The following is a 16,491-nucleotide window of genomic DNA, read 5'->3' as shown; positions in this document are numbered from 1 at the left end:
TGCAGTGAGGACACTTTATAGATTTGTGCCAGTTTCCCATCCTCGCCTGTTTCTGTAGGCGTACTGGATCTCTCTCTTCGTGTATATATAACCATTGAACGATTACAGCTACATTTTGCTTAGAAATATTCATTTTCACGAGTCTCTAGGTCCTCATCTTTACAGATGACAGCAGGGACATCTTAACTGTTTAGCATTGTGCTGAAAAAAAGGTCACGACAATATTGATTATAAGAAGCTATTCTTATTCAACCTCAGGGGAAATATGTACTTTTGAGTGCTTTTAGATGACAAGAGAGCTTAGGTAAAACTCTCATGGGTTTGTTTTGTTAACACAATCTACTAAGACAGCTGCTGGACAACCACAAAGTGCTGAACCCTTTTAGCCTAATACGTTGGGCAAACTTAGTGATTTCTCAAGGTCCGTGGGTATGTGAAATTCTTCCACTGAAACCAGAGGTGGGTTTCAGCAGGTTCTGACCAGTTCTGGAGAACAGGTAGTGGAAATTTTGAGTAGTGCAGAGAACCAGTAAATACCACCTCTGACTGGCCCCACCTCCCTCTATTCTCTACTTTCTGAGTCCCAGCTGATTGGGAGGAAATGGGGATTTTGCAGTAACCTTCCCCTGGAGTGGGGTGGGAATGAAGATTTTACAGTATCCTTACCCTGCTACACCCACCAAGCCACGCCCACAGAACCGGTAGTAAAATGTGTTGAATCCCACCACTGACTGAAACTTATTGCCACGGAGGGGAAAAGAAACACAGACAGTCAACTGAATATTGCCTTTCATGGCTCCAGAGTTTTATTGGATGGATAGAACATCTGGGAAAATCTCAAACCTTGAATTAACATGGAAACATCATCTATCGCACCCTGTCGGGCCTGTCCCAACTTGCTCATTTAGAAGAGAAGAGCCTCCAACTGCATTATTAATGAAAGGAACACCTTTACTAAAGACAAGCCAGGTGTAGCCAGATCCGTGCAAAATCTGCCCATTTACTTTTCCCTTTTCAGATCCCCTCCCCTCATTATCTGTTTAGTGTCCAATGGGATTCAAACAAATTGTTTTGGTAACAGTCCTGTTTCTTGTCGGGGTCGATGAAGCTCCACACTCCATTCCCACGCTTGTGGCCTTGGGGTCAGCCGGCTGATGTCTCTGCCAGGCATTCGGTGTAGTTTTGATTTCTGGCTTTTCTCCCTCTCTGTGTTAGCTCGCCCTCCCTTCCCCCTGCGGGCTTATGATAGTCTGGCATCGCGAAGCAGAGATGAGGCAGAGCAGAATGGCAACAATGTTGACCAGGTTTTTAGAAGATAGAAGATAAGACTTATCACCTAGATGGACTCATTAGGAATACAACTATATCGTATTGGTTCCAAGTTGTAAATCAAATAAAGGAAGCAACCATGAAGTTGGAGGAAGTGATGGAGCTGACCCTCTGCTTTGTAGATCAACATGATCTTCTAGTTTTCTTCAGCAACATTTGGTCTTGGCACACATCAGGGGATACAGCAAGACTTGGTAGAGCATTTAGACTGGCAGCAGCAAGGGGCACAACAGGTCTGGCAATCACCAGAAGGGTGGCAAAGCACAGTTGATCCAACAGATGAAGGACCACAGTAATCACCACCATCCATCCTTGTGAGGAGAAGGAAGAAACTGAAAGAGAAAGAGGTTTTGAAGGCGAGGAGAAACTTCTGGTGGTCCTTTCTAACTTGGAGATGATTCTACTTCCACAACATGCTTAACTCACTTAATGCTAGAGAAAACAGAAAGAAAAAAAAAGGACAAAGTTCCTTAAAATAACTCATAAAAGGAGGTAACTAGCTTCCGTTCCCAAGCTCAGCTTCTGGAAGAAAAAACAGCACGCAAAGAAAGTCGAATAAGAGAAGAAAATACACCGTAATTTTAATTGCATTCAGGTTTCCATAGCTTCTATTCACCACTTGTTTTTATCTTTCCCTTTTCCTACTTCTCTCTTCTCTCTTTTTGTTTTCGAAGTCAAACCGGTCCTGATTTCTAAGTTGTCACCCTGATTGTACTACAAGCCCTCTACGTTTAAAATTGTTAGCTTATCTCTAGAGCTCTGACGGGGATGGGTTTTTCCCCATAATCTATGCAATACAATTGGAAGGAGAATTAACATGCCCCGAATTAACCCAGGAAAATTCAGGGAATTCTCCTTACCTTCTTAAACGGGAGTGAAACGACCAGCGCTGGCAATAGACCCAGATGAATGAACAGCAGCCTAATTCTGATCTTTTTTTAAAAAAATAGAGCTTCTTGCATTGGTTCCCTAGAAGGTGAGTCAGCACTGAAGAATGTCAATTAATTCTCACCACTTAAGAAATGCCCCCTGGTCCTCTCAGATATCTTTTGATTTACACATTCATCCCTTGTGGCAAATATCTGATAAAGGCTATGATTAAATACAAGAATGGTATTGCGGCAGGGTAAGGTTCAGATCTAGTGTGCTGTACTGAAGATTTATTTTAAAATATAACTTAAAAGAGTTTTCCAGGCAATGAGCATGCTTGCTCATCAAAGTGACCCATTAGCCTCATGGCTAATAAATATAATAATAATAATTAGTACCCAAACAGCTTTGGAGCAGAGGTGGGTTTCAGCAGGTTCTGACCAGTTCTGGAGAACCGGTAGTGGAAATTTTGAGTAGTTCGGAGAACCGGTAGTAAAAATTCTGTCTGGCCCCACCCCCATCTGTTCTCTGCCTCCCAAGTCCCAGCTGATTGGGAGGAAATGAGGATTTTGCAGTAATCTTCCATTGGAGTGGGAAGTGGGATTGGGAAGTGGAGTGGTAGATTTTACAGTATCCTTCCCCTGCCATGCCCACCAAGCCATGCCACGCCCACCAAGCCACACCCACAGAACCAGTAGTAAGAAATTTTGAAACCCACCACTGCTTTGGAGGGTTTTTTTTTTTTTTTTTTTTTTGCTATCTAAAGCATCTTATTTCTGGGCTGGAGATACATACAGTACATGGGGCACAGCTTCCCTTGTGCACATATTACAATTTTCTCGGTGGGAGCCATTTTTTTTTAAAAAAAATCTAGTATTGCAGAGTTTTAACATGAAATAGCTTTTTTAGACTCACAACAGAGACATTTAGTTATTTGCACGAAACAAACCTGAAAAATAGCACTGCCGTGGGCTTGTATTTGGACGGTCAAATTTCAATGATGCAATCTGGGATCAGCAGGGGTTTTGTATCGGGCATCTTTTGCTAGCCTAAAGGCTGGGTGCACCAATCAATCATAAATATGTGTTATCTTCAGATAGCCCTTAAATTTTAATTAACAAAGGAGGGAGTCCTAAATGATGGATTAGCAAACACGTTGTAAATGCTTTGCCCAAATTATGACTTCATATGAGTTTCAAACTGTAATCTTTCGCATGCCTTCTGGTTCAGTCTGATTGAATTACTGCGGAATAATTTCGGTGTGCCTTTTAATCTTCTAGAACGGGGAGACTTTTTAAAAGCAGATCCAGTTGAAACCAAACTCATGAGCCAAGAGGTGATGTTGTGGATGATCATGAATGTTGATTGTTCAATGACAACCTCACCATTTCATGTATATCTACCTTTAATTATCTGAGATACTTTTTAAAAATTAGAGATGGTTTAAGTCCAGGGATAGAAGCAGGAGGTAAACGCCATTGTCAGATACTGCACTGAGAGTTAGTGAATACTTTGCCGAACCACGATAATGCCTCATTTCCTAAAGAAAGGGTTATGAAGTGATATATAAGCCCTACCCATTTCAAGAGGGCCTCATTCACAAATTTAATATACTCCACAGATACTTGTCAAGGCAGGATGTGGGCTTACTCAAAAATAAATCCTACCATGCCTAGTGGGCCATTTCAAGCATATCTCCAAGACTGCAAAGACAATGCTAGATGGGCATTGGTGAGGCTGTAATGTAGCTTCTCAAACCAAATGTATTCCAAATGTAGAATATTTTGAATGTGGGCCAGAGAGAAATCTCATGATTTTCTTGCAGATCCATCTTTGTTCACCATCACAAAAATGCTCCCCCCCTGCAGTAGAACTTAGCAATAGCACTTGGATTTATATCCTGCTTCACGGTGCTTTACAGCTCCTCTCTAAGCAGTTTACAGAGTCAGCCTATTGCCCCCAACAATCTGGGTCCTCATTTTACTGACCTCAGAAAGATGGAAGGCTGAGTCAACCTTGAGCTGGTCAAGATCAAATTCCTGGCAGTGAGAAGTGAGTTAGCCTGCAATACTGCATTTTAACCACTGTGCCACCATGGCTCAGCAGTCTACAGTTTGGCTGTGACCAATCTGGTTGTCGTTGCAATGCATGTTTTTGCAATTGATTTGATCTCGGAAGCTAAGCAGAATCAGAAGGGTTAATACTTAGGATGGGATCGGCCTGGAAACCCCAGGGCAGTTGGTTGATGAAGAAGAAGCATCTGAGGATAAGGCAAGCTTCTTCTGTAACATTGCTGGGAAAATTTGCATGAAAGCAATCACCAAGGCTCAAACTTGACCTGAGATCATCTTTATGTTTCATTGGATGAATGAATGCCATATCAAGAATATCTCATGAGAATGGAGATGAGGTTTGACCTAAATATCTATGGTTAAAATAGCATGTACTACACTACAACTAAAATTACGTTGGTTCCAGAATCAGTTCAAAGTTTTGGTTTAATGCAGAGGTGGTATTCAGCAGATTCTGACCAGTTCTGGAGAACCGGTAGTGGAAAGTTTGAGTAGTTCAGAGAACCGGTAAATCTTTCCCCTCCCCATGCCCACCAAGCCACACCCACAGAACCGGTAGTAAAAAATTTTGAATCCCACCACTGGTTTAATGTGAACTTAAGGTTGTTTCCCCCAACTGGAGTTTTCATTTTGAATTATGTTTCCATATATCCTGGTTTATATGTGGTAGCAGGATTACTAGATATATGAAGGGGAGATCAAAGGTTAACTACTCTGTGGAACAATAAAGAGTTGGCATCTCCCTTGAAAAATTAACATGGATCTCTTCAGTGAAATGAAAATGTCAACAAGAGGACAAGTGAGAAAATTACCTCAAGCTAGTTAAGGATCATCTTGAACCCTTTTTTGGTACAGCTTTTAGTTTTCAAGAAATCAGCATTACACAAATAGATATTGCAATAATACACACTTTATTTGCAAAAGAACAGAACGGAAAAAAGGTTCTAGCTTAAGGAGAAGAGAATGAAAATTATGCACTTTTCTATTCTACGCAATAGGGTCATCCACTCTTGATGAATAGAGCTTCTTTCCCCCAAAAAAATGAAAAAGAAGAAATTGAAGAGTTTTAGAAGAAGAGTTGCAAAGCTTCATCTTGTCTCTCAGCAGACAGGAAAAGAAAAGGTCGACCAACGAAACTTCAAATGGGTGCCGGTGTTGTTGTGTTGATTTCATTGCAGCCATAGAGTTGAGTGGGGAATGCTGATTTTTCAACAGCCACAGCCACAGTGACAGCCACAACATGAGTTTCTACGTCCGGTCGTGCAGTAAATGGGCATGCAACACATAGGCGCACAGCCGAAGGACGGCATGCAACCTGGGTAGCATGACTGACAGCCCCCGGAGGGCATGCATAACACAATGGTGGATGATCTACCCCTATGGCCGTTCCCGCAGCAGCTGCAGCAGTCCCACATGCCCATGGTAAGAGATGGAAGGCTGGAATAGAGGAAGAAAACCAGGAAAGTGTTCACAAGGATGATACTTTTCTGCAATTCAGTTCTAGAGAAGCAACCAACTTTTCTCATCCATTGGAGTGATCCAAGGAACCCCAGCTACACTAATCTAGCTACCATTTTAGTGTTCCAGAAGAAATGGTGGGGTTAGCTAACAAGCAAAGTCTACCTAACAAGCGACCCCCATCCTATCTTCATGCGCTGAACCCAATTATAGTGATGGTCTTCAGCACTTGGGGATATTAAAATATCCATGGAGTACAAGGAAAAAAGATATTGGAGAAATAGATTTATCAAACGTGCTAGGCTAATTGAAGGCTATTGGCAACGTGTGTTTAAAAAACCCAATAAAACCAGTGTTAAAAATGGAATCAGTTATAAACATAAAATCAGAGATTATATTAGAAGTGATTTACAGCAATTTTGGACCAGAGGGAGATTCCTTATGAAGCCGACTTTAATTTAAGAGCTTTGCACTACACTTCAAAATCTTTGAAAGACAGAAATTCATCTACACTTTCCTTGATTAAACTCAAGAATTCCCAGAGGAGAACACATTAACTGATGATAAGAGAAAAAGACCATACTTCCCATTAAAAAGCAGCAGATTAAATAAGTGCAAATAAGTAAGCTAAAACGTATAGGAATACAAACATGACTAAAAAAAAAGAAAAGAACTAGAACAGTAATATGAATAATGATTATTACAAAAAATAAATTTATTTCAGTGCTAAACAATAAGACGTCTGAGCTACTAAAATTCTAAAAGAATGTTATTCAAATGCCACATTATAATCCAATCTCAATAAATACTATAGTAAGTGATTAGGATTTTGTAAAATCAGTAAAAATCCAATAAACGAAAATGAATTCAGTCATCCAGTAATTTTTACTCTGTATAGGACATGCTTCCTGGCCAAATGTTGCTAATTTCCATGAAATAAATAAAGTGGGTGTAGTAACTGCTACGTAATACCTAAGAAAGGTTAGGATTAAAATTATAATTAAATGTCAATTGCTGCATTTCTTGTGATTCTACTCTGTAAATCTCCTACAGCAACTCTCTTGCTCTGTTATAACCCATCATTCTGAGGACAAATCTGCAATGATTTCTTTCAAATACCAAGATACTGGAAATGCATCCATTAAAACAAAAACTATTCTAAGATTTCTGGTGGCCTCCACTGGCCTTTAGATTGGAAAATTGGGCGATCGGCATTGAAGAATGAGCAGCCCAGGTATCAAGACTTCTGTTGAATGTAGTATTTTTATTTTTTTTTTAAAAAAGCTAAAGGGTGCTAAAACAAAGGTGAAGTCTATCTCACTTCAGAAGCTGAAAGAAAGAAAGCATTTAAAAGAAAGCATCCTTGGATAGAAAACTGGCATGCAATCCTCAATTTTCGGAAGTCACATTATAAATACCGCAATTCCATTCCTTGAACAATTTCCGTTGAATTCAGTGAGGCACACTCTCTGGAAGTTACCTAATCGCAACCACCTTGCCACAAAAGAAGAAGGATTAGAGCAGAGATGCACCTATATCGAACAATAAAAATCATGCCAAATTTGTTACAACTTACGTTGTGTAGTAGTAGAGAGAAGCTTGTAGGTTTATGGAACTCGGTTCTGGGATATGGGCCTTTTATACAACTCCATGTAGTTTTTCCGGAGGAAATGAGACATCACAACAAAAATGGGGAACTACATTATCTTCCGCCAATATAGCTGTCTCTGTTTGATGAGGTGCCTCTTTCATTTTTACGATTAAGTTACAAAAATGAATGATTAAGGTTAATAACAGTGTTTTTTTTGCCTACCTAGCACCAGAAGGCAGTAGGAAATTGCAGTGAAGAATGTTGATCTTCACAGGCTTCCAAGCAGGATTCATTCCCCTATCTCCTCATGAGCTTGTTACGTGGGTTTCATTGGATGAAAGGTTTTCCATTTTTATCACACACCCTAAAAAATAAAATTCCACGAAGGCCACTTAGGCCAATTATACTAATTAAGGAAGGCAAACTACCTTTGGGCAAGAAAGATCCAGGTGACAACATGGAATAAGCATTTGCTGTCAAGACGTACGACTCTCCATTTTCAAACCTGAAGACTGTTCTGTCCAACAAGAGGAAGCAACTGAAAATTTTATTTTATTTTTTTTATTTTAAATTTATATACCGCCCTTCTCCCTGAGGACTCAGGGCGGTGTACAGCCAGAATTAAAAAACATGAAATACAAATATTAAAAACAATTAAAATATATATAAATTTGGCTCAAAATTAAAAATACAAACCAATTAAAACATTTAAAATTTCTTCTTAAGCCAGCCCGGCTTGCTGGAAAAAGTGGGTTTTAAGGGCACAGCGGAAGGCGCTAAGGTCTTGGAAATCTCCCCAGATCCTAGATGGTCTGATTTCCAAAACAAAATCAATTCTTTTAGAATCCTCCATTGTTTTTTTTTAAAAAACAAGCGTTTGAATTTTTACAGGAGATTTCACCAATCACAGCTTTTTCTTTTAATGTACTCTATATCGTTCTTTGTGCTAATATTCAGTTTAAAAACACAATATATGGCTGAGGAAGAAATGTCTCATGGTCTGTGCTGATATTCTATTTATAGTGTTAGAAATATATCAATAATATTTTACAAGTTCAGGAGAATTTCTGAGTTCATTTCTACATGCCTGGGAGGACAGCTTAATTAATAATAACCATAAAAAAGGAATTAGATGTAGAAATATATCTACTCTACATTGCTTTGATGATGATGTTGACGATGATGATGATGACAATAAAGATCTAAGCTGCTTAAACCAAAATGTACTTTAGTTTCTGTTGTCTTTACACTTGTAAACCCAAACTACAATGAACACTAGTGAAATAAACTATAGTTTAATGTCATGTACAAAACAGGCCTACCGTTTGTCATGGAAAAAGGCAGTATTCCTAAATGGAGTTGGGGAGTGGAAGTTAGACATAAAATCTAGGTTAAAGATCAAAATACCATTAAGCCAGACTCAGCTCTCGGTAATTCGACAGATTTACCCAGGTAGTTTTCTTGACAAGAGTATGGAAGTAGCTTATCATTCCTTTCAGGTAGTAGGGTTAGTACTAGTACTAACCAGCTTTTTCAAGTAGTGGTAGTTAGCCAGGTGCAGAGTCTGAATTGTAAATGGCTAGGTTCACACATCATGTTTCGTGACTGTTATCTTCATCGACACTGCAATGGGTTAGAAGAAGTGGGAAAGATCATACACTAATTTCCTAATCATGAGCAATTCTTATGTATCCTATTTGATATTGTGCTCGATGTTGTACTGTTATGTTCTGTGTAATTTGTTCCACGAGAAACTTAGTGTAACCGGGTCCGAATGCGACCCGGGGTGTGTTGATTCAATGGGGACACCAGAAAATGAAATGCACTGAAACAATGCAGAGCTGTTTGGAATGTTTATTATCTATTATCTATCATACAACCAAGAAAAAAACAACAGAGTGGGAGAGATAGTATGAGAGTAATATTTCAAAAACTGAACAGACCTTCTTGGGGGGGTGGGGAGGAGGGCTGTAGAAAAGGAAGGGAAGGAAGAGGTGAGAAGGACCTAGGGAGAATGAAGGGAGGGACAGAGTTATAAAAACTGAATGCATTTAGTGAAGGAGTACAAGGAGGTCAACCGCCATGGAATGACGATGGCATTTTCTTGAATAGTTGGGTTGTGTAGTTCGGTTGTCCTACTGCAGTGTCGTTTGGAGTTCTTTAAGAACATCCCTGTTTAGGGAAGCAGGAACCACAACCCCCACAGGACCCGCCACAGGACCCACCACAGCAGCCCCCACAGGGCCCACCACAGCAGCCCCCACAGGACCCACCGCAGGGGCCGCCACAGGATCCACCACAGGAGCCGCCGCAGGAGCCGCCGCAGGAGCCGCCGCAGGATCCACCACAGGACCCACCACAGGACCCACAACCACAGCAAGGGGAGCAGCCACAACCACAACCACACCCAGATGACTGTCTACTGCAACAAGGTCCACAACCACAACAGGAGGAGCATTGGGGACACGAGCAGGATGACCCACAACCCCCACAAGCACAGCAGGGAGAGCAAGAACAGCAAGGGCCACAACAGCAAGGTGCCCCACAGGAGGAACAGCAGGGACCACAACCACAAGAGCAGCAGGGGACGCAACAGCAGGGGTAGCAGCCACAGATGGGACAGCAGGCCATCTTTTTGATGAGTTGTGAAGTTCTGGTGGAAAAGAAACAAGGGAATGTTAGAGGCAGTCTCTTCAGAAGAGCGATGGGCCACAATTCCAGAGCCACAATTTCCATGCATTAAAATATCTACTTGTAAACGAGGAATGTAGGAGGAAAATTATGGAACTCACTAGCTCCAAAGGGCATCCCCCACCGATCTGGATGACTTGGAAAGTAGTTCTATCTTGTCTATAACTATTTCAAAACTGAAAGGAGCATACTAAGGAAAGACCATGGATGAATGAGATGGTGGTCCTGCCATTTTGTTGAGTTTCTCCAATGCACCTTTGTCTGCTGCTGAATGATCCAGATGCTTGATAAAACAGATTTTTGGCCTGTTCTGAAAGCTTTCTGCTTTTCATATCTTGTACCTGTTCAACCTCGACAATTGATTCATTCTTAATTGGAGAGGCAACAAACTCAGTTTGGGATCATTCAACAGCTTATGCCCCAAGACTGAATTGTAGCCTCTCCTTTGGAAGTCAGTTTAGGATATCCAACAAGACTTACTTTTAATAAGTATACATAGAAATGGATTCTATATATTCTTGTTTTTCATCCCAACCTTAGATTAAACCATCAGCTATGGGGGAAAAAATGAAATGGGAGAGAAAGCTATAAAACGTTATAGCTTTTTTAAAAAAGAAAACCCAGGAATAGTCTATCTTATATCAACAAAGGACCACTTACCTTGTAGGTGGTGGAAACGGCTAGGAGAGTTAACCCAGTTGAGTGAATGAAGATTTGGGGAACAGGGGGACCTTTTATACAGCTCCGTGCACCCTACACTTGGGAAATGAGGCACTAACAAGGAATGGTGATCTCTTTATTAACCATCAAGCCAAATGGTCATCGAACACGTCATTTTTCCGGCTCATTGTCCTTAGTCAACGTATGTCCGTGCTTTATGAGGTATCCAACTCTATAATTCTCACCTAACATCAAAGTGGTTTAAAGGATTAGGAGAAGGAGACAATGGGGAAAAAGAAAGAAAAATGGAAGGGAAGCAAAGGACAAGAAGGAGAAAGGGTGAACATTGAGTACTCTTTCCATTGTGACCATGTCACAATCACTACTGGATGATATAAAAAACAACAACCAGACGTATTTTGAGCACCAAGTTGGGAAGTTACATGAGAACTAGTGCACGGAAATAACTTCTAATTATAGTGTTACCTTTAAACCCCTGAGGAAGGGCCCCACACTAAAAGAAGAATGCCAATTCTATGTTTGCTTGGCATCTGTAATCAGGAGGTCACACTAGGAAATGCAGTGGATGAATCAAATGCAGTAGCTGAATCATCAAATCACACCTCAGATGGACAAATTGGTCCCTGTTGCTTTGTCTCAGCTCTTCATGTTTTGTTTTTCTTCTTTTGTTAAAAAAAACAACATTTAACACTTAAAAACATTCTGAGCTTGCAACTCTTTTAATAGGTTCTCCCTACAATGTTTTCCCACCAGCTTGAATTTTGGAGTGGACTGTCCCCTTGTAGTCACCATGCTCCCTACGCTTTTTGGTTGATAAAAACCACATTGTTAAATCCAGGAACATGCAACGCTGAGATAGTACGAAGATGATAGCACTGTGCAATGTTGGTTTGGCATCACCTTAGTAATGCACTTTGGATTATGAAGTCCCAAAGGTGCTTTTCCAAAAGGCATCTGGACTTCCTTGGTTTTTTCCCCTTGAAAACATTTCACTTCTCATCCAAGTTCTGAAGAAGCTTCTTGGATGAGAAGTGAAATGTTTTCAAAGAAAAAAAAAACCCAAGAAAATCCAGTTGCCTTCTGGAAACCATGGGACAACCATGGCCTGGATGATTGAGAATCTCCAGAAACATTTGGACCATGAAATTTCTCATTGAGGTGAAGGATGTGTTTCTCCTTGAGAAGGAGTTTATGTCATCTTGAAGCTTCCAATGGCAGGAGAAAAATCCTGACCAAGAATCTCTTCTGGCTATTGAAACTGATGGAGGAGATAAACTGAAGTGGAGTAGTCCATGGGCTTCTTTTTTTTAGAAGTAAGAAGGTCATGTTGCTTCACGAAACAGCTTCAAATGGAAACCCCACTCAGAACTTCATAGAAATGAACCAAACTTTCAAAGCATTACACAGCTCTTGATCCTTCCTTCCAGAAATCAAGTTAGTTCCTCCAGATTTCTAATCAAAATGAAAAATTGTAGCATGAATAGCATTCCAGACAACCTGACCTACATTTTTCTTGGATATTGTGTATTATCAATGCATTGTATGACCATGGATTATGGACATTTGGATTGTTGAGGGTTTTTTTTCCTTAAGAATTTTTCCCACCTCAGTGAATTTTGCTCTTGAGTCTACCAGTTCATTTCTCAGGAGCTTCATTAAGATTTCATAGTCCCTAGGGCAGAATTCCTTGATCTGTTTTGCTTACACCTAATTTTGATCATGCTAATGAAGGGTTAAGACAACGGAGAGTCAAGTCAATTATGGGTCAAGTCAATGAAGAGGCATGAGGTCCGTAATGAGGCCTTCAACTATGGGGTCCTCATGATGCATGGAAATTTGTCTTGAGTTTAGGGCTCACATTTTAAGAGCAAACTTCCTCGTGCCTCTGGACTTGGAATTATAGCATTGCTAAGTGAAGATGGTGTTAATCATACACTTCTAGAAAAATGTCCTTTAATGAGAAATGGAATTGAGTCAAAGAACCAGGTAGAAGGAAACATGCTTTTTGGGTGAGTGAAGAACCTGCCGTTCCATGACATTGTCTCACTTCCTGGGGGAAGGCTGAGGAGGCAGTATAAAAGGTGGCCCCCCGTCCACAAGAGAATATCATAACCTTCCTTCTTGTACCTTGTTAGCAAGCAACATCTCCAGCAGGTAAGTTGACTTTGATTGGTCATCCTGAAGAAGATAAAATCTTTAGCTTCAGATAGGAAGCTTGCTGCAATAGAACAGGGACCCTTTGTGAATCTGTACCATTTGCTGAACAGAATAACATATAGTTTGGTATTTTCTAAACAGTTAGTTGGAGACAACAGTTAGTTGGAGACCAATGAAGTTGTTTGGAATTCAGAACCATTGGCTCAAATAGATGTATGTTAGAATCGCCAGAAATATCAAGCTTACATCTTATCATTTTGATTAGACAAGATGACAAAACCTACTGTTTGATGGGAGGATATCTTAAGATTCTGATGTTGAAAGAAAAAGCACCTGGGACATGCCTGCTTCTGAGAAGTATCTCACAGGCTTCTTCTGGAAATAGGATCATCATGGCCTAACTGCCTGGAGAAGTAGTGGCTGTCCTTCAATGGATAAAATCAAGCAGAAGCTGGACAACTCTCTGTCTAAGTTTTAGGTTATTTTTAATTTGGGACCTGATATACAGCAAGAAATTGGTCTCAGTGGACAGTTCCAATTCTAGGAAACTATGGTTCTCTGATTTTTATGGCCAAAATATTTTTTTATTGGTCTCATGACAAGAGTGATTTTCTTTTTCTTGTAAAAACGAAGCATTTGATTTTAGCATGCTAACTTAATAAGGGACGGAGTGTGCAAATTGGAGAAGAGAAATGTTGATACGGGTTATGTAGGCAGTAGATTGACTTAGAAGTCATCACACACCATGGATGTTAAAGAAAAATTATCTCAAAATTTCAGAGCCATTGGAGATCCCAGTTCCTCTCCTGTTCCGTTAGATCGTTCTTTCTTGTTTTGCAGAAATGGGCAACATGGAATCTAGCGGTGGCGGTGGTGGCGGCGGCTGCGGCTGCAACTGCGGCTGTGGTGGCGACTCTGGCGGATCTGATGCACACGTCATCTGTATGCCCACCGGAGGCTGTGGCTGTGGTCCTAGTTGCTGCGCTCCTTGCTGCTGTGCTCCGTGCTGCTCTCCCTGCTGCTGCGGTCCGTGCTGCTCTCCCTGCTGCTGCTCTCCCTGCTGCTGCTCTTCGGGTTGCTGCGGTCAATCGTCCTGCTGTTCCCAGTGCTGTAAACAGTGCAAGTGAAGTTGGCCATCCCTTCCAGGACTTTTGAATTGCTGTGCCACGAAGAAATAATATATGCTGCTCTGCTTCGGATCTGAGAAGAATGGCTGGCCCAGAGCAGTCATGTTTGCTGCACTGGGTTTAGCCGCTACCTCCTCTGCGCATCACTGTCTAACTTTGGCCTCTTTCTTGCTCTTATCATCTTCATTTCCTGCTATCTATCATAATCCAAATAATCTAGTGCTATTTTCACTCCATTATTGCTAGCCCTGTGCTAGGGAAGGTCGAATCCATCAAACATCAACGCGCTTGTATTTGATCCTCCTTAAATTCAGCTCAGCTTCTTTCCCTACCAGGAAGATAGAATTTAAGAAGTTCCCAGACAGATTCATCTTTTTTTTTTGTTTATTTCTCCAAACAGAAAGATTTTTATATATATATACCCCTTGCTGTTATTTCCTGGATTTTCCCTCCCTGAATGCTGCATTATTTCTTAATGAATAAGCCAATTGGAATAAAAGGAAAATCTGGAATGTAATTGCACATCTGCCCTCTTTCAGGCTTAACCCCTGGGAGGAAAACAATCATTTCCCGTCTGGATTCACTTTAGGGTATCTGCCTTGCCAAACGACATACCTGAAACTTTGCACCTGTCTCTGTTTTCTTCCACTAATTGCAGGAAAAGTTCCCGAAGGGTGACTTTGGACAGGAATCCCCCCGCTCCCTCAATTATCCGAACCATTTCTCTCTGTTGTCCATTAATTTCTGATTTCAACTGAATAGATCTGGCGGGAGCCCAAAACTGTCCCATGATCAGAGTGACGCAGATTTTTAATTTGAACGGGTGAACCTGCCTCTAATATTCCAATTTAAGACTTGGGGTGTCGAGATTGCCTGACATCTCACCTTCCCTCCTCTTCCTTTCCAATCTGTTTTGTAACCTGATCTTGCTTGTATACATATTGTTTGGGTGACGTTTGGGTGAATAAAGGCCTCGCCTTCTGGAATGTGAAGGCAATCAGCAATTTTGACTCTGTGTTTTTGTAGAATGCACTCGGGCCATCACAGGCGCCCCCAACACGAGTGATGTTGAGCTGGCCACGCCCCCCTGCCCCCCTAAGGTCAAACACAACTCTGATGCAGCCCTTAATGAAATCAAGTTTGACATCCCTGTTTCAAAGGAATCAGAATTGATCTGAAATTGCCAACTAACTAGGATCATCCTTCTGTCGGTTTACCTACCAACCTATGGAAACCTTCTATGCAGTCAAATCTATTTATTAGAAGAATTGAGGAAACAATACATTGTATTTAGAATATCATCATAGGCTTGGCCCTACAAAACTGGACCCTATCCAGAATACATTTCTTCCTGTCCGTTATCTGCCCATGGACTTATAATTAAGACGGCTTGAGACCTCTTCTGATATTCTTCAGCCCTTTGGAAACCTTTAGTTAGATTCTTAAAGTTTATGTCCTCCAAAGATATTGGGATTATGGCTCTCAAAATTATCAGAAAATAATGCCAATGATATGTTCTATTCTGACCTGGAATTCTGAGCGTTCTAATGGTAATATATTTGGAAGGTCACCAAGATGATCTAGAATGCATTTATGTGCTAATTCACCTCTTCCATTGATTACAAACTAACCTGTCTGAACATCTAGTGCAGATCTGGGCTACCTGGATTATGGTCTGTTAATTTCTTTCGGCTATTATGAGTAGTAATCAAAGAGCAACCTAACCAAATCAGGAAATAGAGACTTATTAGAAGGAATTGGTGAAAATTAAGGTGGAGATGATTCGTCTGTGGTTTGTTGCTGAGCTGCAGCTTCTGGTATTTCTTACCATGTCATCCTGGGCCTGTCATTTTTTGTTTCAAATAAGAATACACAAAGAGAAAGTTGTTAAAGTCTTGAAAAAAGGGTGAACCAGTGAAAAGCAAAGCAGTGGATTTTATCATCTGTTCAAGCCTGAGAATGTATTGTACCTGCTGGTGGTTTATTAATTAGAATCAGTTCCAAGATTTAATCAGAAATGAATTGAATGGTTCTGAAGAACTTCAGATTTCCAGGTGGAAATCTACTAAAATCAGAAGACTGTAAAACAGAATGTGGTTTTCTCTCTCTTTGTGTATGTGTGTGAGAGACGAATAGTCTCTAGGCATAGTCTAATTTTAACAAGAGGTGTCAGTTTGAGATTTGATGTACCTTTTCGGATTTCGGTTGTTGTTTTCCAAACCACTGGCTCAGAATTTGAATGTTTTCTTTCTGAAGTGGGAAATCCAGAGACCTTACATGGACTCATGCTGCTAAGATTGGATGGAAAAATGATTGTACTGGGCATTTAAACTTTGATTAATTCCTAAAAGAGACGTTTTAATTGGTTCAACCATACTAATCCCCCCCCCATTCCCACCAACAAATCTTCTTCCCCTTCCAAGTCACTCACGTACAAAAGGACTCAAAACCAAACATAGATTTGTGCATTTTAATGCTTGATGCTGACTGTGGCTAAGCCAAAGCGTCAAAGAAG

General features: G+C 40.7%; 2 long non-coding RNA genes across 2 annotated transcripts; one reads left to right on the top strand and one right to left on the bottom strand.

Annotated features, from left to right (window-relative positions):
- Positions 1 to 777: 777 nt before the first annotated feature.
- On the bottom strand, positions 778 to 2,299 carry LOC117676263 (uncharacterized). The gene is made up of 2 exons (XR_004594386.2): positions 2,190 to 2,299; positions 778 to 1,661 (listed from the first exon to the last, which is right to left on the bottom strand). It is a non-coding gene; the product is annotated as an uncharacterized LOC117676263 (long non-coding RNA).
- A 10,498-nt stretch (positions 2,300 to 12,797) lies between these two features.
- Positions 12,798 to 14,980, top strand: LOC117676264 (uncharacterized). The gene is made up of 2 exons (XR_004594387.3): positions 12,798 to 12,846; positions 13,690 to 14,980. It is a non-coding gene; the product is annotated as an uncharacterized LOC117676264 (long non-coding RNA).
- The last annotated feature ends 1,511 nt before the right edge of the window (positions 14,981 to 16,491 follow it).

The sequence above is a fragment of the Pantherophis guttatus genome, chromosome 18, assembly GCF_059756535.1.
Source record: "Pantherophis guttatus breed Tessera chromosome 18, ASM5975653v1, whole genome shotgun sequence".
Taxonomy (NCBI): Eukaryota; Metazoa; Chordata; class Lepidosauria; order Squamata; family Colubridae; genus Pantherophis; species Pantherophis guttatus.
Note: the sequence above shows the minus strand (reverse complement) of the source record. Positions and strands in the feature narration are given on the sequence as shown.